We start from the raw sequence: 25,843 nt of genomic DNA, 5'->3' as shown, positions 1-25,843 counted from the left end.
AATGGGGCAAGGGGACTGAAATAACACTAAATGAAAAAGGAAACTCAATACTTCCTTGCTGCCGCTTGTGTAGACGAAACTAGCACGTCATTATAGCGGAGATACAAAATGGCTCTGAGCACCATGCGACTTAACTTCTGAGGGCATCAGTCGCCTAGAACTTAGAACTAATTAAACCTAACTAACCTAAGGACATCACACACATCCATGCCCGAGGCAGGATTCGAACCTGCGACCGTAGCAGCCCCGCGGTTCCGGACTGCAGCGCCAGAACCGCACGGCCGCCGCGGCCGGCAAATGGGGCAAGGGGACTGAAATAACACTAAATGAAAAAGGAAACTCAATACTTCCTTGCTGCCGCTTGTGTAGACGAAACTAGCACGTCATTATAGCGGAGATACAAAATGGCTCTGAGCACCATGCGACTTAACTTCTGAGGGCATCAGTCGCCTAGAACTTAGAACTAATTAAACCTAACTAACCTAAGGACATCACACACATCCATGCCCGAGGCAGGATTCGAACCTGCGACCGTAGCTGCCGCTCGGTTCCAGACTGTAGCGCCTAGAACCGCACGGCCACTCCGTTCGGCATAGCCGAGATACAAAAATTAGTAGCACAGCGACGTGGTCCGGCTCGGACAGTCAAAGGCGACACCGGAAAGAAGGAGGCATTAGTTTCGGGATGGTCCTCGCAGAAGAGAGTTTGGCGGAGAAGGCGAGCAGCGCCGGTTTTTAGCGCCGGAAGAACAAAACCGGCGCGGCTTTCTCCGGTCACAGGCGATCGCGCCTGCCTTCCAGGCGCCGCCCGCTGGAACCGGAGATCTGCTCAGTCCGGCAGCGCCACCGCCGGAGTCTGGACTGTACGGCCGTCCTCCGTAGAAGCCACCCTCCGCCATGCTCCGCTCCAGCGTCGCCCTGTGCGTGCTCGCCACGCTGGCTCTCTACCTGGCCTCTGGTGAGTCCGAAAACTCCCGAACACGTCCAGTGACAAAAGATTATTTAGGATTCTGTTTCTCAATCGGTAGAATCAGAACCCCTATAGCAGGATTCTCCCGTGAGGGACGACAAATCGGCCCGCGTTAGCTGGCCGGACATCCCTGGTATCCGGCCCGCCAATTATTTGAGGTGGTGCCTACACTGCCAACAATACATGTTTCGAGGCCTATTGTGACCAATACACCGCAACATTGTCGGAGCTCTATTTTTACAAAGCGGGAGGTTATGGTTAAACGGTTAACAGACTAGTTTGGCGAAAAAATTTTAGTAAAAAAATTATTTGCATTTTATTCTACTCACGAGTCTGGTGCAAGTCTTTCAAATGGACGCCACTTCGGCGACTAGCCTTAGTAATCAATCCTTATTGAAGATGCTTCTTAAGCGAGGTTTCACTTTCTTTACGTATTTCAATTTTCAGATTTTCCTTGTCTCTTCGAATTCAAACTTTGAATTGTCCCACATCTACTAGTACAGCGCATAGAACACTAAAAAACTCGTCAGACACTCGCAACATAGACATAATCACGCAACAGAACTATCAAATATATGCTCTGGCTCTGCTACTTGCTACAAGACTACATAACTAAACTTATTGTTGAGCCGCTTGAAATAGCAATGCGTTGATACACTCTACCTCTGTTACGTCTTGTAGTAATAGTTTTGCTAACAATGATTTTGAGATTTCGTGAAGAATGTGCAGTGACATGCTTTTTTGTCGGTGAAATTCGCCAGAATAAAATATGCCAGAAATTCGGTCAGGTACGTCCACCAATCAAAATTAGGTAATCAAATAAAAATCGTAGTTCGTTTCAGTGCTAGCTATTCCCACAACCTTAGATTTTTGCGATTTCATCTTTCCTTTAGCCTTATATTACGATGATCGTAGAGTCCTAGGGTTCTTTAATCCCACTAGATAGATCTTGGCCCTTATGGCTTCGTGGAGGAATGAATGTGGCCCGCAGACTAAAATGTTTGGAGACCCCTGCCTTATAGAATCACCATCCGACTGTCTGTCCTATTGTTAAGGGCGGAAACCACACCAGGAGGCTGTTTGATATTTTTTTGGTATTTTTTTGGGGTAGGAAGAATTAATTATAATTTAATCAAATTATGACATCATTTCAGTCACATTTAGAACAGTTTTCGGAAATTTTTCTGAATGATTTCAGCCAAAAATAACAAAGTTACGCTGCGATATCTGCTGAAAATTGTGAGTGTAGTTCTCCAATTACGTGCTGTGTAGCCGTTCCGATTTTCATCTGAAAGCAAAAATGTATTCATTTTATGAGGATTGGAACTTTAATAGTACAAATACGAGGCCTGTTTTCTAAGTAAGTACCGTTTTGAAATTTAAAAAAGACGTGCTAAGATATCTCAATAGTTTTATTTTTACATGAAAGCCTGTACCTTAATCTACGCACTGACGCCATTACGGTCTGATTCTTCCTTGTTTACGATGTGTGTCTACATCTACATCCATACTCCGCAAGCCACCTGAAGGTGTGTGGCGGAGGGTACCTTGAGTACCTCTATCGGTTCTCCCTTCTATTCCAGCCTCGTATTGTTCGTGGAAACAAGGATTGTCGGTATGCCTCTGTGTGGGCTCTAATCTGATTTTATCCTCACGGTCTCTTCGCGAGATATACGTAGGAGGGTGCAATATACTGCTTGACTCCTCGGTGAAGGTGTGTTCTCGAAACTTCAACAAAAGCCCGTACCGAGCTACTGAGCGTCTCTCCTGCAGAGTCTTCCACTGGAGTTTATCTATCATCTCCGTAACGCTTTTGCCATTACTAAATGATCCTGTAACAAAGCGCGCTGCTCTCCGTTGGATCTTCTCTATCAACCCTATCTGGCACGGATCCCATACCTGCTGAGCAGTATTCAAGCAGTGGGCGAACAAGCCTTCTGTAACCTACTTCCTTTGTTTTCGGATTGCATTTCCTTAGGATTCTTCCAATGAATCTCAGTCTGGCATCTGCTTTACCGACGATCAACTTTATATGATCATTCCATTTTAAATCACTCCTAAATGCGTAGTCCCAGGTAATTTATGGAATTAACTGCTTCCAGTTGCTGACCTGCTATTTTGTAGATAAATGATAAGGGATCTATCTTTCTGTGTATTCGCAGCACATTACACTTGTGTACATTGAGATTCAATTGCCATTCCCTGCACCATGCGTCAATTCGCTGCAGGTCTTCCTGCATTTCAGTACATTTTCCATTATTACAACCTCTCGATATACCACAGCATCATCCGCAAAAAACCTCAGTGTACTGAGTGTTCAAGACGCCTCCGATAATCGTGAGTCCCGCCGACTGTGAAGTACGGGTTGTTATAAGATTTCTTTGTGCTAAAGGCCTAAAAACGATCGATATTCATCGTGAGATCTGTGCAGTTTACGGAGGAAACATAATGAGTGATGGAATGGTAAGAAAGTGGGTGAGAGCATTTAAAGATGGCCGCACAGATGTGCACGATGCACAACGGAGTGGGCGTCCTTCGGTCGTAAATGAAAGTTTGGTGCAGGAAGTGGACAATAAGGTGAGAGAAAACAGACGCTTTGCGATTTCCTCCTTGCGGGATGACTTTCCTGATGTTTCTCGTAGTGTTTTGTATGCCATTGTGACCGAGCACTTGAATTACCGAAAATTGTGCGCACGTTGAGTACCGAAAATGTTGACGGATGTGCACAAAACCAAACGTTTAGACAGTGCATTGACTTTCCTTGAGCGGTACCACAACGACGTTGATGATTCCTTAAGCCAAATTCTTAAAGGGCGATGAAACATGGGTGGTGCCTGCAGCTTACTGTAAGACATTGCACCATCTGCACCGTTCAATTCAGAACAAAAGACGTGACATGTTGAGCAAGGGCATCGTTTTGCTGCAAGACAATGCCCGTCCGCATGTGGTGAATCGGACGAAAGACCTCATCACATGTTTTAGATGGGAAACTCTAGATCATCCTCCGTACAGCCCCGATCTTGCGCCCAGTGACTACCATCTGTTCCTGCACTTGAAAAAACACCTGGGCGGTCAGAGTCTTCAAGACGACGACGAAGTCAAAACAGGGTTGATGCAGCGGTTAACAAGGTATTCAAAAACTGGTGCAACGTTATGACGAGTGCCTCAATATTGACGGAAATTATGTAGAAAAGTAGATTAGGGTACAGGCTTTCATGTAAAAATAAAATTATTGAGATATCTTAGCACGTCTTTTCTTAATTTCAAAGCAGCACTTACTTAAAAAACACGCCTCGTATTTATTTAAATCTCGTGCAAAATAGATACCTGTTTCAAAGTTTTACTGACCTTTAAAGTAGTCATCAGCATTGTGTATAACCCGTTGCCAGCGATGTGGAAGTCGTAGGATACTCTTAACAGTGCCAGTGGTGTTGACAGTCCGAGCGGCGCGGTCTATTGCCCGACGAATTTGTAGCAGTTCTGAAGCGAATGCCGTGAAGTGTTTCCTTCAGTTTAGAAATCGAGCTGAACTCACGAGGGCGTAAGGCAGGGGAGCGCAGTAGGTGGTATAGCACTTAGCAGCCCCATCAGTCAAACAAATCACTAACAGATTGCACTGTACTTGCTTGAGCATTGTCCTGCAAAATGATGGTCAGGTCACTTCTGTCTCTGTGCTGTTCATTTTTGGAACACAACCTACGACCAGCTTAGAGACAGAAGTGATGACACTTTCTGCAGGACCTGACCACCATTTTGCAGCACAATGCTCAAGCAAGTACAGTGCAAGCTGTTACTGATTTTTTTGACTGATGGGGCTGCTAAGTGATATACCACCTACTGCACTCCCCTGCCTTAGGCCTTCGCGAGTTCAGCTCAATTTCTAAACTGTGCCGGTTAAAACTTCGAGGTAACAAGTCGTTTCGGGCTCCTTCCAGGTATAAGGGATTTCTCAAATCACGGGCAAGCATACATTTTCACAATCACTTTATGAGTTTGGTCGTTTACTAGTCAAAGTTATGAATATTATATTATTTGTGATGATAAAGATTTGTAGACTGCTAAATAACATCGTAAATTAAATAAAAGTTCATTCGATTACACGTATTTTTCCCATTATATCAATTGTAATATAAATAGTAAAGAAAATGACTGTGTTGAAAATAAAAAAACTGACGAACGTGACTCGATCCAGCGACAACGGGGCTTGAACGCCAGCCACTCGGCTGCCGCCGCTTCCTGGTGAAAATGGCCACTCACAGGTATACAGGGTGGTCCATTGATAGTGACCGGCCAAATATCTCACCAAATAAGCATCAAACAAAAAAGAGGGAAACCAGATGGCGCTATGGTTGGCCGCTAGATGGCGCTGACATAGGTCAACGGATATCAACTGCGTTTTTTTAATAATAGGTATTACATATTCGTGTAGTACGTAAAGAAATATGAATGTTTTAGTTGGACCACTTTTTTCGCTTTGTGATAGATGGCGCTGTAATAGTCACAAACGTATAAGTACGTGGTATCACGTAACATTCCGCCAGTGCGGACGGTATTTGCTTCGTGGTACATTACCCGTGTTAAAATGGACCGTTTACCAATTGCGGAAAAGGTCGATATCGCGTTGATGTATGGCTATTGTGATGAAAATGCCCAACGGGCGTGTGCTATGTTTGCTGCTCGGTGTCCTGGACGACATCATACAAGTGTCCGGACCGTTCGCCGGATAGTTATGTTATTTAAGGAAACAGGAAGTGTTCAGCAACACGTGAAAAAATGGTTCAAATGACTCTGAGCACTGTGGGACTTAACTTCTAAGGTCATCAGTCCACTAGAACTTAGAACTACTTAAACCCAACTAACGTAAGGACATCACACATATCCATGCCGAGGGAGGATTCGAACCTGCGACCGTACCGGTCGCGCGGTTCCAGACTGTAGCGCTTAGAACCGCTCGGTCACTCCGGCCGGCCACACGTGAAAAGTCAACCACAACCTGCAACAAATGATGATGCCCAAATAGATGTTTTAGCTGCTGTCGCGGCTAATCCGCACAGCAGTAGCAGACAAACTGCGCGAGAATCGGGAATCTCAAAAACCTCGGTGTTGAGAATGCTACATCAACGTCTATTGCACCCGTACCATATTTCTATGCACCACGAATTGCATGGCGACGACTTTGAACGTCGTGTACAGTTCTGCCACTGGGTACAAGAGAAATTACAGGACGATGACAGATTTTTTTCACGCTTTCTATTAAGCGACGGAGCGTCATTCACCAACAGCGGTAACATAAACTGGCATAATATGCACTGCTACAAGATGTTTCACTGCACGACAGAATGGCGCTGTACTTCCAACACGATGGATGTCGTTACATGTATTGTGAAACGCATTGAGGTTGACGGACATCATTTTGAGCATTTATTGCATTGATGTGTTATTTACAGGTCGTTGAGAGGTTGTTGAGAGAAATGTCGTTACATGTATTGCCAAATCCATTGAGGTTGACGGACATCATTTTGAGCATTTATTACATTACTGTGGTATTTACAGGTAATCACGCTGTAACAGCATGCGTTCTCAGAAATGATAAGTTTACAAAGGTACATGTATCACACTGGAACAATCCGAAATAAAATGTTCAAACGTACCTACGTTCTGTATTTTAATTCTCAAAACCTACCTGTTACCACTGTTCGTCTAAAACTGTGAGCCATATGTTTGTGACTATTACAGCGCCATCTATCACAAAGCGAAAAAAGTGGTCCAACTGAAACATTCATATTTCTTTGCGTACTACACCAATATGTAATAAAAAATGGGGGTTCCTATTTTTAAAAAAAAACGCAGTTGCTATCCGTTTGACCTATGGCAGCGCCATCTAGCGGGCCAACCATAGCGCCATCTGGTTTCCCCCTTCAAGCTAGACGAGTTTCGTTCTTTGTAGTTTTTTCGTTTGATGCTTATTTCGTGAGATATTTGGCCCGGTCACGATGAATGGACCACCCTGTATACGTGCATATCTCTATCTTTTGATTCTTGGCATCTCTGTATATTTAGCTACTGACATTTTAGACATTGACAAAGAAGACGTGTTGCATTGGACATAGCGAAATGAAGGAGACACACTGCATTGAAACGAAAGTAATACGTAAGTGTAATAAAAATGAGAGAGAGAGAGAAAGAAAGTGCGAGGGGTCACATTTATAAAAGGAAACACAAATTACCGAGCGTGGCGGCGCAGCGGCTCAGCGCCTAGCACACTGGATTCGCATTCTGGAGGACGACGGTTCAAACCCGCGACCCTGATTTTGGTTTACCATGATTTCCCTAAATCGTTTCAGACAAATGTCGGGAGGGTTCCTTTCGAAGGGCATGGCCAGCTTCTTTCCCCGTCTTTCCCTAATCCGATGGGACCGATAATTTCGCTGTTTGGTCCCCTCACTCTAATCAACCAACCAACGAACTAATTAAATTCACAGATACGCTGTAATGATGAGGCGAGAACCTCTGGGCCTCGTGATCGCTAACCGCAAGACCAGCAGCTGTTGACGGTGTGTGAAGTTTCGGCAAGAAGACACGACGGAGCTGCCGCCTCGCACCGCCCCGGCTGACGCCTTTCTCTTCCGCGGATTTATGTGGCTTCGGCGAAGCTGCACTCGTCGAGTGTTTTTCCCCGTGGTCTGCGCTCTCCGTTCCCAGCAGCAGCAGACAAATGTTTAGTGGTCTCCACGATCCGCTTTAACGGTCTAGCGGCGCAAGGCCGACAGCGCATAACGGAAACTGCATATGGGCCAGCGTGAGGTTGCGTTCACAGAGGCACCAACAGTTGCAGTTGTAGTGTTTCGGGATATTTGTAAACATCCCAACTCACCACTGGAAAGCCGTCCACAAGAGATGCTCGTGAGTAAATTGAATAAGGATAAAAATAGTGCGAAAGGCAAACTGTGTGTTTTCCTATCCTGTATGTGGAAAAACTGGTAGAAGCCGACCTCGGGGAAGATCAGTTTGGATCCCGTAGAATTGTTGCAACACGTGAGGCAATACTGACCCTACGACTTATCTTAGAAAATACACTACTGGCACTTAAAATTACTACACAAGGAAGATGAAGTGCGACAGACGCGAAATGTTTACCGACAGGAAGAAGGTGCTGTGATATGCAAATGATTAGCTTTGCAGGGCATTCACACAAGGTTGGCGCCGGTGGCGACACCTACAACGTGCTGACAAGAGGAAAGTTTCCAACCGATTTCTCATTCACAAACAGCAGTTGACAGGCGTTGCCTGGTGAAACGTTGTTGTGATGCCTCGTGTAAGGAGGAGAAATGCGTACCATCACGTTTCCGACTTCGATAAAGGTCGGATTGTAGCCTATCGCGATTGCGGTTTATCGTATCGCGACATTGCTCCTCGCGTTGGTCGAGTTCCAATGACTATTAGCAGAATATGGAATCGGTGGGTTGGGGAGGGTAATACGGAACGCCGTGCTGGATCCCAACGGCCTCGTATCACTAGCAGTCGAGATGACAGGCATCTTATCCACATGGCTGTAATGGATCGTGCAGCCATGTCTCGATCCCTGAGGGGGTTTGCAAGACAACAACCATGTGCACGAACAGTTCGACGACGTTTGCAGCAGCATGGACTATCAGCTCGGAGACCGTGGCTGTGGTTACCCTTGACGCTGCATCACAGACAGGAGCGCCTGCGATGGTGTACTCGACGACGAACCTGGGTGCACGAATGGCAAAACGTCATTTTTTCGGATGAATCCAGGTTCTGTTTACAGCATCATGACGGTCGCATCCGTGTTTGGCGACATCGCGGTGAACGCACGTTGGACGCGTGTATTCGTCATCCCCATACTGGCGTATCACCCAGCGTGATGGTATGGGGTGCCATTGGTTACACGTCACGGTCACCTCTTGTTCGCACTGACGGCACTTTGAACAATGGACGTTACATTTCAGACGTGTTACGACCCGTGGCTCTACCCGTCATTCGATCGCTGCGAAACCCTACATTTCAGCAGGATAACGCACGACCGCATGTTGCAGGTCCTGTACGGGCCTTTCTGGATACAGAAAATGTTCTACTGCTACCCTGGCCAGCACATTCTCCAGATCTCTCACCAACTGAAAACGTCTGGTCAATGGTGGCCGAGCAACTGGCTCGTCACAATACGCCAGTCACTACTCTTGATGAACTGTGGTAACGTGTTGAAGCTGCACGGGCAGCTGTATCTGTACACGCCATCCGAGCTCTGTTTGACTCAATGCCCATGCTTTTCAAGGCCGTTATTACGGCTAGAGGTGGTTGTTCTGGGTACTGATTTCTTAGGATCTATGCACCGAATTTGCGTGAAAATGTATGATATATTTGTCCAATGAATACCCGTTTATCATCTGCATTTGTTCTTGGTGTAGCAATTTTAATGGCCAGTAGTGTAGCTTGTTGGACCGTCCTTGGAAGGCAATACCTAATCGATTCTTCGTATCATCCGCTCTACAGTTCTTTCGTAGGCTTGTCGAGGTATGTGGCAGCGGATGTCTAAGCACACGTCATGTAATTCCCGTTCATAACGGGCCGATGATTTGTGCGCCAGGTGACGGCGCTGTATAGCGACCTTGGTGAGATGGATAGGATTTTTAAATCAGGCAAATTCGGTGGCCAAGGCGCCAGCTTGAGTCCACTAGTATGCTCCTCAAACCACTGTAGTACGATACTGACTTTGAGACACCGACAGTTATACTGTTCAATGACGACATCGCCGTCGGGGAAACATTCAAGCACGAAGGGCTGCATGGCTGCAGATAGTTCGCAGCTGTCACCGTGTCTTCGATTACTGCCACAGGCCCCATGCAAGGGCAGGAGAATGTCTCCCATAGCATAATACTGCTCCCACCAGCCTGCGTCCGTGGCGCGTTGCGCCGTTCGAGCCGCCGTTTATCTCGATGACGGCGTTTGTGGAGACGACCATCGACCTAGAGTACAAAAAATGTGATTCACCCGAAGAGTCGACACCTTGCCATTGGTCGACGATCGAATCCCGATGGTCCCTTGCACCACAGCAATCGTAATTCACTAGGTCATAGGGTAAACATGTGAACATACAGGATGGTCTGCTGCGGGCAGTGGCGGATACAGAAAAACCTCAAGGAGTGGGCGCTAAAGATATGTTGAGCTACCTTTACTTTTACCGTAATAAAAAATAATGAAGCCACATGCAGAATTTGAGAAAGTTTTCTTTAAACTGATTATACACATATGCAAAACAATGCCATCTTATCATATTAAAAAGTTCCAATTGTGGTTCTCTTCCTTAAATGATGAATCCTATGCGCCTATTCTTCCTGGCAAATTGGTTAATTACATTGTCAACAGGACAATCAAGGTCTGGGTGAGTGTTCAACAGAGCTAAGCCATTAAGTCGATCCTCCTGTAGTAATAGATGCAGGTTGGCAAGCAAATATTTTGTACAGCGTGTGCAAAGTAGGATAGTCAGATCTAGGACATACAGACAACACTCGCATAACAGAATCACGATCATTAAGGGCGTCTATCCTCGTTTGCTTGTACTGATGAATCTCTCCCATTAGTTGAAATAAGCAGAAAAACTGGTGATTTCTCAAAATGGGGAACAATCGGGAATGGGGTGCCGCAAGGTTCGGTCTTGGGTCCTCTATTGTTCTTAATATATATTAATGACTTGCCATTCTATATTCACGAAGATGCAAAGCTGGTACTTTTTGCCGATGATACAAGTATAGCTATCACACCCGACAGACAAGAATTAACTACTGAAATTGTAAACGATGTTTTTCAGAAAATCATTAAGTGGTTCTCTGCAAATGGGCTCTCGTTAAACTTTGACGAAACACAGTATATACAGTTGCACACACTAAATGGAATGACCCCATTAATAAATATAGACATCGATCAGAAATCGGTAGCTAAGGTAGAATATTCAAAATTTCTAGGCGTATGCATTGATGAGGGGTTGAAATGGAAAAAACACACTGAGGATCTGCTGAAACGTTTGAGTTCAGCTACTTATGCTATTCGGGTCATTGCAAATTTTGGCGATACACATCTCAGTAAATTAGCTTACCACACCTATTTTCATTCTCTGTTTTCGTATGGCATCATATTCTGGGGTAACTCATCACTGAGTAAAAGAGTGTTCATTGCACAAAAGCGTGTAATCAGAATAATTGCTGGAACTCATCGAAGATCATCCTGCAGACACTTATGTAAAGAGCTAGGGATCTTCACTGTAGCCTCACAATATATATATTCTCTTATGAAATTTGTTAGTAGCAATCCGAACAAATTCAAAAGTAGTAGCAGAGTACATGGCTACAACACTAGGAGAAAGGATGATCTTCACTACTCAAGGTTAAATCTAACTTTGGCTCAGAAGGGGGTAAATTATGCTGCCACAAAAGTCTTTGGTCACTTACACAATAGCATCAAAGGTCTGACAGATAGTCATATAGCATTTAAAAGGAAATTAAGAGAATTTCTTAATGGCAGCTCCTTCTACTCATGAGATGAACTTTTGGATATAGTAAGTGGGTAATTTCCCCAACCCCCACAAAAAAATTAAAAATATTAAGTGTCATGTAATATTTTGTGTAATGTAATATCTTGTATAGACACCTTTTATTAACCTGACACGAAGTGTCGTATTCATGATCTATCGAACAAGTACTAATCTAATCTAATCTAAATCTCTTTTTAATTAAAAAGAGTGATTCTTCTTCAAAGAACGGTATTTCGGTTAAGCACTGATTTAATTTATCTGCCAGATCATTGCCGTCATGTTTCAGCAGTTGTGAGGGCAGAAGTATGCTGAATTGTAAATGATAAATATTTTCTTCAGCAAAACGTTCTCTCATGTCAGCCGTAACGTGGTCCAGTGTTGGAATAAAAACAGTTCTTTTCCAGTATGTCATAGAATCATCATTATGACCGCAGTTTTCCCTGACTTTGTCTGCCTGTAAGACGAGGAACACTAATCTCCACGTCTAACTCTTCCATTACTGCCTTCGCCTCTTCAACAATACTATTATTAATACTCCACAATCAACTGATGACTCTCACTATTGACTAATCTTCACATTTGCATTTGCTACAATTAGGACTTTTTACTTACTCATTCTTCAGTCTTAATATTTCTGCTTCTGAATGTAAACTAGCTTCCAATTGGGCGAATAGTCCGTATTTATAGTGCCACGTATCGAAGGTTCTCTGTACAAGAGAACAGAGAACAGTAGAATATTCCCGCCGCGCGGGGTAGCCGTAGAGTCTACGGCGTCTTGCACGGTTCGCGCGCCTTCCCTTCCCCCCCCCCCCCCCCCCCCCCGCCCCCCTCCCGTCGGAGGTTCGAGTCCTCCATCGGCGAAGGTGTGTGTATTGTCCTTAGAGTCAGTTAGTTTAAGTTAATGTTTTGAACATGGCTATGATCAGCAGCCGTAATTAATTACAATGTCACAAATTTCCAGCCAACCAATTGCAAATAGAATTTAATCTTTGCCGACCACCTGTTGATGACAGACCACAAACCTATGAAAATTCATGACATCGGAATTTTGCGCTGTGAAAGAATAGGTTTTAGAGTAAACATATTGGAAGAGTTACAGATGTTCAAACATCTTTCTCTGAATGATGGCCTCATATTAAATGAACAACTGAAGTCGCGTAATAGAAGTTTTTTCAATGTCTTAAAGCCGTTACTTAAAGATACCTGATAGCTAACGTTGAGTATCCGCTTCCCTGTTCGCCCCTTAAATACTGTTTTCCTCTCCCTTGTTTTTATGATTACATTTCTGTTAATTTGTCAATCACTATTACATTAATTTTGTATAGATGTTTTTAAACCTTTGTAAATTCTGCTACTAGCTGGCCCGAGCTGTATTACGTTCACGTCGTCATTTGGTACGGCTCGCTCGCGCAGTCGCTGTTACTCACTCGTGTCCCACACAACTGTAGTGCCCTTACTGGCATATTTATATATTGTTTTAAAATTTTGACTATACCTGTTATGTATTCAGGTGGAAAATGTTTTGACTAGAGCGATGTCGCTCAAATTTCCTTTTAGCCACATGTGAGTATTTTTATGCAATTTAATTCGTAGAAATTAAGTGTTTGTTCTAATCCCTACCGGCTATAAATGTATCTTCCTGTGATATTGTTAGGTAAGGCAACAGTTTCTTCTGAAGAAGGCGCCCCTAGTTGCCGTTGAAAACTAGTTAAAGAGTTTTATATTCTATTTGCAACCGGTTGGCTGGAAATTTGTGACATTGTAGTTTATGTTACATTAAGTAGTGCGTAAGCTTAGAGGCCGAAGAGCTCAGCAGTTTGGTTCTACAGTCCTTACCACAAATTTCCAATTATTTTAGAATATTCGCGACCTTTCTCCAACAAATGCCAGACAGAATAACGTATCCAGATCACTAGAATGGCCGCGGCTTTTCTCGTAGGTATGTGTTAGCTATCTACAGGGTGTTTCAAAAATGACCAGTATATTTGAAACGGCAATAAAAACTAAACGAGCAGCGATAGAAATACACCGTTTGTTGCAATATGCTTGGGACAACAGTACATTTTCAGGCAGACAAACATTCGAAATTACAGTAGTTACAATTTTCAACAACAGATGGCGCTGCAAGTGATGTGAAAGATATAGAAGACAACGCAGTCTGTGGGTGCGCCATTCTGTACGTCGTCTTTCTGCTGTAAGCGTGTGCTGTTCACAACATGCAGGTGTGCTGTAGACAACATGGTGTATTCCATAGAACAGAGGATTTTTCTGGTGTCGGAATTCCACCACCTAGAACAGCGTTGTTGCAACAAGACGAAGTTTTCAACGGAGGTTTAATGTAACCAAAGGACCGAAAAGCGATACAATAAAGGATCTGTTTGAAAAATTTCAACGGACTGGGAACGTGACGGATGAACGTGCTGGAAAGGTAGGGCGACCGCGTACGGCAACCACAGAGGGCAACGCGCAGCTAGTGCAGCAGGTGATCCGACAGCGGCCTCGGGTTTCCGTTCGCCGTGTTGCAGCTGCGGTCCAAATGACGCCAACGTCCACGTATCGTCTCGTGCGCCAGAGTTTACACCTCTATCCGTACAAAATTCAAACGCGGCAACCCCTCAGCGCCGCTACCGTTGCTGCACGAGAGACATTCGCTAACGATATAGTGCACAGGATTGATGACGGCGATATGCATGTGGGCAGCATTTGGTTTACTGACGAAGCTTATTTTTACCTGGACGGCTTCGTCAATAAACAGAACTGGCGCATATGGGGAACCGAAAAGCCCCATGTTGCAGTCCCATCGTCCCTGCATCCTCAAAAAGTACTGGTCTGGGCCGCCATTTCTTCCAAAGGAATCATTGGCCCATTTTTCAGATCCGAAACGATTACTGCATCACGCTATCTGGACATTCTTCGTGAATTTGTGGCGGTACAAACTGCCTTAGACGACACTGCGAACACCTCGTGGTTTATGCAAGATGGTGCCCGGCCACATCGCACGGCCGACGTGTTTAATTTCCTGAATGAATATTTCGATGATCGTGTGATTGCTTTGGGCTATCCGAAACATACAGGAGGCGGCGTGGATTGGCCTCCCTATTCGCCAGACATGAACCCCTGTGACTTCTTTCTGTGGGGACACTTGAAAGACCTGGTGTACCGCCAGAATCCAGAAACCATTGAACAGCTGAAGCAGTACATCTCATTTGCATGTGAAGCCATTCCGCCAGACACATTGTCAAAGGTTTCGGGTAATTTCATTCAGAGACTACGCCATATTATTGCTACGCATGGTGGATATGTGGAAAATATCGTACTATAGAGTTTCCCAGACCGCAGCGCCATCTGTTGTTGAAAATTGTAACTACTGTAATTTCGAAAGATTGTCTGCCTGAAAATGTACTGTTGTCCCAAGCATATTGCAACAAACGGTGTATTTCTATCGCTGCTCGTTTAGTTTTTATTGCCGTTTCAAATATACCGGTCATTTTTGAAACACCCTGTATGTGCCAGGCAGAAACATAAAATACCTTGACGCGGACGCGCGTGCTACATAGGAAAGTACAACTACTCGATAACTCGATTCAGTCGAGTCGACTGACAAAAGAAACGATCGAATAGCGTGCGGGCTGACTGGCGGGGGCGGCGAAGGTGGCAGTGCGAGCGGCACCGCAAGGTGGGGAGGGGTAGGGGTAGGGGGGGGGCGTCCCGCGCACCACTGGCTGCAGGGCTACACGTTCAACAGTGTACGATGAACGGTGTGCTCCAAAACCGTAGCGCGCGCACCAAAATCGTGCTCTTTCGGCAGAGATGCCATAACATCACCATCTATCCTACTTTACATCCTGCCTCGGGCACGGATGTGTGTGATGTCCTTAGGTTAGTTAGGTTTAAGCAGTTGTAAGTCTAGGGGACTGATGACCTCAGATATTTAGTGCTTAGAGCCATTTGAACCTACTTTACAAAGCAGACAAGCCTGCCAGCACCACGTTCTGTGAAGAGTCGTGGGCGTCCAACCATTTAGCGCCGAGCAGTAGTTTCACTGACCTACCTCTTTCGGTAGATGCTCGTGACAGTAGCACGCGAACAATCGACTAGCTTCGCCGTTTTGGAGATACACGTTCACAGGCTCCGTGTAAAAATAATCTGCCCTATGCGAAAGACGTTCGTGTCAGTGGATTTCTCCATTTTCGGCCCATATCGTCGCTAGAACACATCCGTTGCTGTTCCGCTTATACAGGAAGGAGAAAAATTGTGTCACGAAATTTTCACCCTGGATAACTGATAACAGTAGGAACCAAAATTACTATTGTTGTGTAGGTCGACAACGCACAGTTTTTAAAGAACTGAAATTTGCCGCCACGCGCTATGATTAGCCACGGGATTGCCCTGTTTCCGGATGCTCTGGACAACGCATGACCGCGAATGCTTTGCCTGGCGGGTATTGCTATGTATCCAAGGCGGCCCACACGCTCGGTGGTAGAGCGCCATCCTTCCACTCTGGGGGCGAATCCGCGGGGGTCCCGACACATTCATTGTGGTTTCATGATAAGACGTACCGGGAACAAACCCGTCAACAGCTGTTAGTTCGCGTACAGAAAGTCTTTCACAACTTGTGTCAGCCCTGAAAAGGGCCTTTTTTGTAGCTAGGGCATTGTTTACTTAAAGCAGGTGCTCGAACTGGCGACACTCCGATGCGACACAAGCTCGGCAACGTCGAACAGTGTTTTTGCTGAACTCTTTCAGAGATTCCTGGCATTGCCCTGATGTGACTGGCGGCATGTTGAATGCGATCCATTAATTCCTCTTCGTTTCTAGGTGGTTCGCGTCCGGGTGGGTGAACTAGAAACTTGAAGAATCTCCACAGGGGAGAGGTCTGGTGATCGCGGTGACCATGTCCTACCAGCACCTCTGCCAAACTACCCCGCCGTCGAAGAGTTCGTTTAAATATCCGCGCACAGCACGACTGTTATGCGCGGGCGCCCCATCTGTTGACTCAGGGATCGAGACGTGGCTGTACGATCCGTTACAGACATGCGGATAAGATGCCTGTCATCTCGACTGCTAGTGATACGAGGCCGTTGGGATCCAGTACGGCGTTCCGTATTACCCTCCTGAATCCACCGATTCCATATTCTGCTAACAGTCATTGGATCTCGACCAACGCGAGGAGCAATGTCGCGATACGATAAACCGCAATCGCGATAGGCTACAATCCGACCTTTATCAAAGTCGGAAACGTGATGGTACGCATTTCTCCTCCTTACACGAGACATCACAACAACGTTTCACCAGGCAGCGCCGGTCAACTGGTGTTTGTGTATGAGAAATCGGTTGGAAACTTTCCTCACGACAGCACATTGTAGGTGTCGCCACCGGCGCCAATCTTGTGTGAACGCTCTGAAAAGCCAATCATTTGCATATCAGAGCATCATCTTCCTGTCGGTTAAATTTCGCGTCTGTAGCACGTCATCTTAGTGGTGTAGCAATTTTAATGGCCAGCAGTGTTTGTTCTAAGATAAGTCGTCATGTGTTCCAACATGGCAATAAGGAGTAATCATTTGTAGACTGCTAACGCCAATCTACCGAAACCCAAAAAAATAAGCTACGCCACGCCATGCTTTTCACTTGAACAAATTGTTTTTTTCACGCTATAACTCCCGCCAGTAATTTCCGATTATTGTTTTCTCTACTTGTGGTTTCCAATAAACCTGCAATTTCAATCTGTAGTGTAGCGTTGCTCTTGAGGGGCGGGAGAGGGGGGGTCGAAAAGAAAAAGAATTGTTATTTTATTTTTGTTTTGAAAAATGTCGAAAAAGTTAATATTTTGGTGGGCCACTTCGCAACAGAATCAGGGACTGATTACACTATTATAATAACATACGTTGAGCTTTAAATACCTGAATAAGAGCAGCAGATTGATTTATTTGAGATCAGAAGAAACATTATCGTTTCTGTGCATTTTTATAGTCGCTATGTAGTCATACCCGGAACAACACAAAGGGACCAAAAGATTTATAGACTTTAAAAGGAATGCAGCACTGCACAATAAAAAAAGAGTTGATTCAGAAATAATAGGAAAACGATAATGTTCCTTCTGCCTCAATCTGCGTTCGGCCCATCAGCGTGATCGTAATTTCTGATGTAAATGAGAAGATGGAAATTATCAAGGTTAATTTACTAAAATAAGCATACTTATCTTTAACACTCGTTTTTTTTAATGCTACGTACCTTTTCATATTAAATTTCAATAGATGACCATTGTGTTTAAATACTTTATATGTAACAGTCAGCAGAGCGGTTCTAGGCGCTTCAGTCTATAACCGCACGACCGCTACGGTCGCAGGTTCGAATCCTGCCTCGGGCATGGATGAGTGTTCTATCCTTAGGTTAGTTAGGTTTAAGTAGTTCTAAGTTCTAGGGGACTGATGACCTCAGATGTTAAGTCCCATAGTGCGCAGAGCCATGTCGTAACAGTCAAAATGCCCTCTCCTACATCTACATCTACGTTTATACTCCGCACGCCACCCAACGGTGTGTGGCGGAGGGCACTTTACGTGCCACTGTCACTACCTCCTTTTCCTGTTCCAGTCGCGTACGGTTCGCGGGAAGAACGACTGCCGGAAAGCCTCCGTGCGCACTCGAATCTCTCTAATTTTACATTCGTGATCTCCTCGGGAGGTATAAGTAGGGGGAAGCAATATATTCGATACATGCAGAAACGCACCCTCTTGAAACCTGGACAGCAAGCTACACCGCGATGCAGAGCACCTCTCTTGCGGAGTATGCCATTCGAGTTTGCTAAACATCTCCGTAACGCTATCACGCTTACCAAACAACCCTGTGACGAAACGCGCCGCCCTTCTTTGGATCTTCTCTATCTCCTCCGTCAACCCGATCTGTTACGGATCCCACACTGATGAGCAATACTCAAGTGTAGGTCGAACAAGTGTTTTATAAACCACCTCCTTTGTCGATGGACTACATTTTCTAAGGACTCTCCCAATGAATCTCAACCCGCCTTACCAACAATTAATTTTATATGATCATTCCACTTCAAATCGATCCGCACGCATATTCCCAGATATTTTACAGAAGTAACTGCTACCAGTGTTTGTTCCGCTATCATATAATCATACAGTAAAGGATCCTTCTTTCTATGTATTCGGAATACATTACATCTGTCTATGTTAAGGGTCAGTTGCCACTCCCTGCACCAAGTGCCTATCCGCTGCAGATCTTCCTGCATTTCGCTACAATTTTCTAGTGCTGCAACTTCTCTGTATACTACAGCATCATCTGCGAAAAGCCGACGCTATCTACTAGGTCATTTATATATATTGTGAAAAGCAATGGTCCCATAACACTCCCCTGTGGCACGCCAGAGGTTACTTTAACGTCTGTAGACGTCTCTCCATTGATAACAACATGCTGTGTTCTGTTTGCTAAAAACTCTGCAATCCAGCCACACAGCTGATTTGATATTCCGTAGGCTCTTACTTTGTTTATCAGGCGACAGTGCGGAACTGTATCGAACGCCTTCCGGAAGTCAAGGATGTAGCAAGTCCGCGTCCGCCCTTCATGGAATACGAACAGTAAAAGGTGAGGCGCCCAATGCCTCATTTGTCTTGAAACAACAGAATTCTTTCTTATATCATTAATCGATACATGTACATAGAGATTTACAGGCACCGCGCAAGAACGGCACAGATAAAGAATAATAGATTCTGTCGCTGCTATGCGATGGTTCATTTCTTTTACTTTACAATTGTACATGGAGAAGAAGTAAAAACTTTGAGGTTCGCCGATGACATTGTAATTCTGTCAGAGACAGCAAAGGACTTGGAAGAGCAGTTGAACGGAATGGACAGTGTCTTGAAAGGAGGATATAAGATGAACATCAACAAAAGCAAAACGAGGATAATGGAATGTAGTCAAATTAAATCGGGTGATGCTGAGGGGATTAGATTAGGAAATGAGACACTTAAAGTAGTAAAGGAGTTTTGCTATTTGGGGAGCAAAATAACTGATGATGGTCGAAGTAGAGAGGATATAAAATGTAGACTGGCAATGGCAAAGAAATCGTTTCTGAAGAAGAGAAATTTGTTAACATCGCGTATAGATTTAAGTGTCAGGAAGTCGTTTCTGAAAGTATTTGTATGGAGTGTAGCCATGTATGGAAGTGAAACATGGACGATAACTAGTTTGGACAAGAAGAGAATAGAAGCTTTCGAAACGTGGTGCTACAGAAGAATGCTGAAGATAAGGTGGGTAGATCACGTAACTAATGAGGAGGTATTGAATAGGATTGGAGAGAAGGGAAATTTGTGGCACAACTTGACTAGAAGAAGGGATCGGTTGGTAGGACATGTTTTGAGGCATTAAGGGATCACAAATTTAGCATTGGAGGGCAGCGTGGAGGGTAAAAATCATAGAGGGAGACCAAGAGATCAATACACTAAGCAGATTCAGAAGGATGTAGGTTCCAGTGGGTACTGGGAGATGAAGAAGCTTGCACAGCCAGTAAATCGCGTATCTCGAAGAAAATCTACCAGGAATATGGATAGGCCGTAGAGGTGCTGTGGAGTATCCACCCACGTTCCCCAGATGTAACTCCTCTGGACTTTTACCTGTGGGGAACACTAAAGGACGTCGTTTATCGAGAAAAGCCAGGCACATTAGACGAAATTCGAGAATCCATTGTACATTCATCTGCAAATATCCAACTGAACACGTTGCAGTCAGTAGTTCTTGCTGCAATTCGGCGGTATCGTTTGTGTGTGGATGATAATGGTCACTATTTCGAACACCTACAGTGATATCTTTAAGTTGGAATTTAAGCTACGCTTTCACCAAAGATGAGAGAACTCCGTCAATTAGTTTGCAGGTGATGGACTTTTAAACAGCTGATACATTTTTTGGACCCTTTTGTAGAGTATTTCCAACTACCATGAAACTTTCATTGCAGTATTCCAACAGTTTTTGACCTCTCTCATTTCTTTCTCCCAGCCCAAATTTTCCCAGAACTTTTCCTTCTGGTCCTTCACCAACTACCGCATTCCAATTACTCGTTATAACAATACATACACTACAGGCCATTAAAATTGCGACACCACGAAGAAGACGTGCTACAGACGCAAAATTTAACCGACAGGAAGAAGATGCTGTCATATGCAAATGATTAACTTTTCAGAGCATTCACACAAGGTTGGCGCCGGTAGCGCCACTTACAAAGTGCTGACATGAGGAAAGTTTCCAACCGATTTCTCATACACAAACAGCACTTGACTGGCGTTGCCTGGTGAAACGTTGTTGTGATGCCTCGTGTAAGGAGGAGGAATGCGTACCATCACGTTTTCGACTTTGATAAAGGTCGGATTGTAGCCTATCGCGATTGCGGTTTATCGTATCGAGACATTGCTGCTTGCTTTGGTCGAGATCCAATGACTGTTAGCAGAATATGGAATCGGTGTGTTCAGGAGGGTAATACGGAACGCCGTGCTGGATCCCAACGGCCTCACATCACTAGCAGTCGAGATGACACGCATCTTATCCGCATGGCTGTAACGGATCGTGCAGCCACGTCTCGATCCCTGAGTCAACAGATGGGGACGTTTTGAAGACAACAACCATGTGCATGAACAGTTCGACGACGTTTGCAGCAGCATGGACTATCAGCTCTGAGACCCTTCATGCTGCATCACAGACAGGAGCGCCTGCGACGGTGTAGTCAACGACGAACCTGGGTGCACGAATGGCAAAACGTCATTTTTTCGGATGCATCCAGGCTCTGTTTACAGTATCACGATGGTCGCATCCGTGTTTGGCGACATCGTGGTGAACGCACGTTGGAAGCGTGTATTGTTCATCGCCGGCGTGATGGTTAGGGGTGCCACTGGTTACACGTCTCGGTCACCTCTTCTTCGCATTGACGGCACTTTGAACTGTGGACGTTACATTTCAGATGTGTTACGACCCGCGGCTCTACCCTTCATTCGATCGCTGCGAAACCCTACATTTCAACAGGATAATGCACGACCGCATGTTGAAAGTCCTGTACGGGCCTTTCTGAATACAGAAAATGTTGGACTTCTGCCCTGGCCAGCACGTTCTCCAGATCTCTCACCAACTGGAAACGTCTGGTCAATGGTGGCCGAGCAACTGGCTCGTCACAATACGCGAGTCACTACTCTTGAAATGTGGTATCGTGTTGAAGCTGGATGGGCAGCTGTACCTGTACACGCCATCCAAGCTCTGTTTGACTCGATGCCCAGGCGTATCGAGGCCGTTATTACCAGGGTGCGATTTGTACTTTTACCAGTGGGGGGGATGTCTTAGGAGGTTAGTAGAATTAAATGTGTTACTAGCTTGGATCGTGGCGTTACGCATGGTTAAACAGCTATTTATAAGTAGATGTTAATGCTGAAACTCACTTTTGACGCGTATGCACTATCAGAAAAGCCATCCCTTGTTATATCTTTAAAAGTACATTATGGGTAAAGCTTATTTACAAAATCATCTACGCACGGGTACAGATATACGAGGGGAATTCAAAAAGTAGAGGCACATTTGTGAAAAGTTGTACTTATTCTGATGACAGAAAACTGAAACATTTTAATAAGTTTTACTATTAATACTATTAATATGTTTCGGTGTTCGGCTCCACAAATTTAAATCATATGTAATGTTTTACTCCAGTGCTTGGGAAATAAACATCCCAGGTTGGGATGCATAAACTAAAACCAGAGGAGGGGATGGTCTGATGCAGAGGGGGGGGAAATCCCCTCCATGCCCTCCTGCAAATCGCAGACTGGTTATTACGGCCAGAGGTGGTTGTTGTCGGTACTGATTTCTCGGGATCTATGCACTCAAATTGCGTGAAAATGTAATCACATGTCAGTTCTAGTATAATGTATCTGTCCATGAATACCTGTTTATCATCTGCATTTCTTCTTGGTGCAGCAATTTTAATGGCCGACCGGTTGGAGTGGCCGAGCGGTTCTAGGCGCTGCAGTCTGGAACTGCGCGACCGCTACGGTCGCAGGTTCGAATCCTGCCTCGGGCATGGATGCGTGCGATGTCCTTAGGTTAGTTAGGTTTAAGTAGTTCTAAGTCTAGGGGACTGATGACCACAGGTGTTAAGTCCCATAGTGCTCAGAGACATTTGAACCATTTTTAATGGCCAGTAGCGTAAGAACACATGCATTTCTTTTCTCTCTCTCTCTGATGAGTTTTCTGCTGTTCCAGCAGAGGATGCGGGTCCCCAGCAGGAGACGGAAGAGCCCATCGAGTGCGACCCCGGCGTGTGCGAGGCGCCCCAGCGACACTTCAACGGCAGCTACGGCGCGCCGGCCGGCGTCCACAACGCAGGCAGCCGCTACTGCCGGCCACGCCGGGGGCACCTGCTCGTGGCCCAGGGTGAGTACTCGCCGGCCGCAACTCAACACTTCATAACACAAACTAAGCCTTGCCAGTGTTTTCTTTCTCGCGATTTCAGGGCAGTCTCCTAGCCATCCACGAGACTCACGATTTGTCCTACGAGGCTCACTCCAAAAGAAATGCACACTATTTTTTCTAAAATACAGTTTTCATTCTGCATGTGTGAACGTTTTAGTGTGTAGATACGTCCTTCCCGCTCGTTTTAAAACTTATTTCAACCCGTTCCCGTGAGTGGAGCTGTCGCAGCACGTCTTCAAGATCGCTGCTACACTTGACGTTCCTCACAAGGGAACCTCCCCATCGCACCCCCCTCAGATTTAGTCATAAGTTGGCACAGTGGATAGGCCTTGAGAAACTCAACAGAGACCAATCGAGAAAACAGGAAGAAGTTGTGTGGAACTATGAAAAAATTAAGCAAAATATATAAACTGAGTAGTCCATGGGCAACATCAAGGATAGTGTGTGCTCAGGAGCGCCGTGGTCCCGTGGTTAGCGTGAGTAGCTGCGGAATGAGAGGTCTTTGGTTCAAGTCTTCCCTCGAGTGAAAGTTCAATTTTTTATTTTCAGACAATTATTATCTGTCCGTCCGATGCGAGGTAACTGCGCCGTAGTATGGGGACGCTACACCTAAACAAACATCGAAACACACGACGTCAGTCGACTACAGCGCACGGAAAACAGAGTATTCCTGCTAACGAGGCTCCCTGGCTGGCAGTTGACTGCTCACTACTTTGCACGAGAGTGCATTAAATACGTGAGATGTATTCCGTGGGCAATATGATTCCAGCAAATATAGCTCGCGACTTCAATAACAAGGTCAATGAATATTGGAGAGGCACGTCCTTTCGTCTACTAATCGCACGGTTTTGCGTTGCGGACGCAACACACAGACACTAAACTTATTACAGTGAACAGAGACGTCAATGAACGAACGGACAGATCATAACTTTTCGAAAAAAAATTGGACCTGTACCTCCGCTGGCCCGTTACCCGGGTTTCCCACATACAGACTTTTTTCTGTGCGGAAAACTGAAATACGCCGTCTACAAGGACATACCAACTACGCAACGCAACGACGTATTACTGCAGCCTGCTCGGACCTCTGAAATGCTAGCACGTTTGCAGTAGTCGTTCCATGTGAGACTGAAACCGTGTACTGCCGCTCCCGGTGATCATTTCTAACACGACCTGTGATGGCCAGTTGTCTTGTTACTGGTCAGAATCCATGTAACTATTGTATGCACTTGTGTTATTCTTAAGTGTGCTACCACAGGTATTGTACAAGTGTCGGTGTGGAAACTTTTCAAAACACGATATCTCGTAGTCAACTCGCACTAAAATCCTGCAACAAACAGCACTGACGATCTAATTTACCCTCCTTTTGGTCTGTTAATGTCAACAGGTGTTACATTTCAAAAAAGTATATGTTTTCACAAAAAGTACACTTTCCAAATATCATTACATTCCGTATGTTTTTGGATAGGGTCCGCCTTCAGCAAAACACAGTTTTGTTTTTTAACCCAAAAATGTTTCACTGCAGTTGCAGCATCTTCAGAGGACTTTTATTTTTCATCTTTTTACCACATGGTGTTCTACAGTGACTGTTTTGCGTCCACAGCTAAACAGTCACTGTAGAAACACATCAGAAAAACCACACCATGTGGTAAAAAGATGGAAAAATAAAAGCCCACTGAACATGCTGCAACTGCAGTGAAACATGTTTGGGTTAAAAAATAAAACTGTGTTTTGCTGAAGGCAGACCCTATCCAAAAACATACGTATTGTTAAAGCAAACACGGAAAAAACAGCTTCAACCCCAAGATGATTATTAAATTCTGTTGATTGACTAAAAATACGTGCCCCTGAGTAACAATCCATTCTGTGAAACCCGCACGTCAGTAGTACTTTCCATTTATGCAATATTTGCGGTGCAAGTGTTAGGTGATTCACTCTGTTTATTAGATGGTTCTATTATGATATTACAAAATTTCAGGGAAGATGGAGGAGAGTAAATGTACCAATTTGTGTCAAGGGACGCTGTCGAAAGTTATAAGCGAAAATCATTCTACTACCTCTGGCACTGGATCTCTTCTACTGCAACCTCTTTGCTTTCTATATTTTGGGACGAGGTGATGTGGACTAAGATAAAAAAAATGCGTAAACATCGGCTCTAAAGTGCATACGTTAAGAGTTATGATCTTGGAAAAACCGACATTTTGTCTATGGAGTGCGTGATTGATTCTTTTGTAAAATTTTTTTGTTTATTTATAGACACAATCACAGGTTTATGACACAGTCATAAACGGTTTCGGCCATACAATGACCATCTTCAGATGCTAAAGGCGGCGTACACTGAACACAGGTTCATATGTTGTGATAAACATGTGATTGTGTCTATAAATAAACAAAAAAAATACAGAGTTATGAACACTTGGTGAAGAGAAGAGACGTTTTTCACAGTAGCAAAGATGAAAAAATGCTCATAGCGCTTAAGGTATACACTTTAGAGCCCATGTTAGCTGGAAGATTTTTTTCTTGTTTTGGTCCGTACTACCTCCTCCAAAAATGGAAAGCTAAGGGATTGCAGTAGAAGAGGTCCACTGTTAGAGGTATTAGAACGAATATCAGTTGTCACTTTCGACTCGTTCGTTTCCGGACCAAGTTTCGCTTCCTCAGATTAATGCTTTTACCTTTTTCATCCCTAAACGTTCGTAATATCATCACGGAGTCGCCCTCGTGTCCTTTCAGAATCGTGTAAAATGAAAATGTCATCAGCAAATATTTGTTTACTTCTAATTGCTGTCTTTTTTTGTCTGAACTTTCATGATTATTCTGAATAAACGGTCATGAATGACGCGTATAGTATCTTCCAGTCTCATTCCTAAT

This window comes from Schistocerca piceifrons, chromosome 11, assembly GCF_021461385.2.
Source record: "Schistocerca piceifrons isolate TAMUIC-IGC-003096 chromosome 11, iqSchPice1.1, whole genome shotgun sequence".
Lineage (NCBI taxonomy): Eukaryota > Metazoa > Arthropoda > Insecta > Orthoptera > Acrididae > Schistocerca > Schistocerca piceifrons.
The sequence above is the reverse complement of the archived record's forward strand: the minus strand, read 5'-3'. Positions refer to the sequence as shown.